Source organism: Chiloscyllium punctatum, chromosome 47 (genome assembly GCF_047496795.1).
Source record: "Chiloscyllium punctatum isolate Juve2018m chromosome 47, sChiPun1.3, whole genome shotgun sequence".
NCBI classification, from domain to species: Eukaryota; Metazoa; Chordata; class Chondrichthyes; order Orectolobiformes; family Hemiscylliidae; genus Chiloscyllium; species Chiloscyllium punctatum.
The window spans coordinates 9,160,039-9,161,742 of NC_092785.1; positions in this window are offsets into that span (position 1 = coordinate 9,160,039).

Consider the following 1,704-nt stretch of genomic DNA (forward strand, 5'->3'; position numbering starts at 1 on the left):
CTGTCTTTATCTCACATTGACCATTTCAGACAAATGTTGTCTCAGTTCAGCACATGCTCACTTGCATTGACTTTAATCCCTTTATTCACTGATCTTTCCCCAAACAGTGATTTGTAAAATACAAAGTGTACGGCTACAGCCAGCAACACTTTGACACATTACTGTAAGTAAGTCGGCTGGAGTTTGGACATCTCCCATTCCTCTCCCTGTGGCTGGGCGGGAAGTGTGTTCACGCGTTTGCCTTTCTGTGTGTGAGGGTGCCTGTGTAGCTGTGTGTGTGTGGGAGCGGAGTGGGGCTTCATTGCCTTTGTGGGGATCTCTCTGTGTGTGGGGGAAGGGGGCTTCATTGCCTTTGAGGGAACCTCCTTGTGTATGTGTGTGTTGTGGTGGGGAATGGGCTTCATTGCCTGTTTTTGGGGATCTCCCTGCGTGTGGGTGGGTGGAGGGAGCGTAATTCATTGCATTTGTGGGGATAAACCTGTGCGCATGTGTGTGGGGAGGGAAGGGGCTTCGTTGCATTTGTGGGTGTGTGTGCGTGTGTGTGTGGGGGGATGTTGTGGGGTTGAGTGACTTTGTGGAGATCTCCCTGTGTGTGTATGGGGCGTCTTTGCCTTTGTGGGATCTCCCTGTGTTTGGGGTGGGGTGAGGGTGCATATTTCCTTGACTTTGTGGGGATATACCTGTGTGTGTGCGTGGCGGGGTGTCTTCACTGTCGTTGTGGGGATCTCCCTGTGTGTGTGGTGGGGGGAGGGTGCTTCATTGCATTTGTGGGGATCTTCCTGTGTGTGTGGATGGGGGAAGGGGGCTTCTTTGCCTTTGTGCGGATCTCCATGTGTGTGTCGGGAAGGGGAGGTGACTTCATTGACTTTGTAGGAATCCAACTGTGTGTGGAGGAGGGGGGCTTCATTGTGTTTGTGGGGATCTCCCTGTGTGTGGGGGGGGGGAGGGGACTTCATTTCCTTTTGTGGGGATCTCATTGTGTGTGTCGGGCAAGGAGAGGTCGCTTCATTTCTTTTAGTGGGGATCTCCCGGTGTGTGTGAGTGGTGGGAGGGGAATTCATTGCCTTTGTCGGGATCTCCCTGTTTGTGTGTTTGAAGAGGAGGCATCATTGCCATTGTGGGGATCTCCCTGTGTGTGTGGATTGGGGCAAGTGGGCTTCATTGCATTTGTGGGGATTCTCGCTGTGTGTGGGTGGGGTGAGGGGAGGTGGCTTCTTTTCTTTTTGTGGGGATCTCCCTGTGTGTGTGGGTGGTGAGAGGGGGCTTCATTGCCTTTGTGGGGATCTCCCTGTGTGTGTGTTGTGGGGAGGGAGTGGGCTTCATTGCCTTTGTGGGGTTCTCCTTGTGTGTGGTGGGGAGGGGGCTTCATTGCCTTTGTAGGGATCTCCCTCTGTGTGTGTGTGTGTGTGAGAGAGAGAGAGAGGGGTGGGTCTTCATTGCCTTTGTGGGGATCTCCCTGTGTTTGCGTGTCTTTCAGTGTTTGTTCTTGGACATGTCCCTGAGTGTGACACATTGTGATTGTGTTTATGAATGTCAAAGTGGCTTTCCCTTTGTGTGTGTTGAGAAGTATTTCAATTCATGCAATCATCTATTTGGGAATGTTATTCAGTCTGTCTGAGATAGTTTCTGTTAAGGTGGGTGTTTTTATGTTGGCGTATGTCATTGTACCTGAGTGATTGCGTATCTGTCTGTGTTTTGCACATG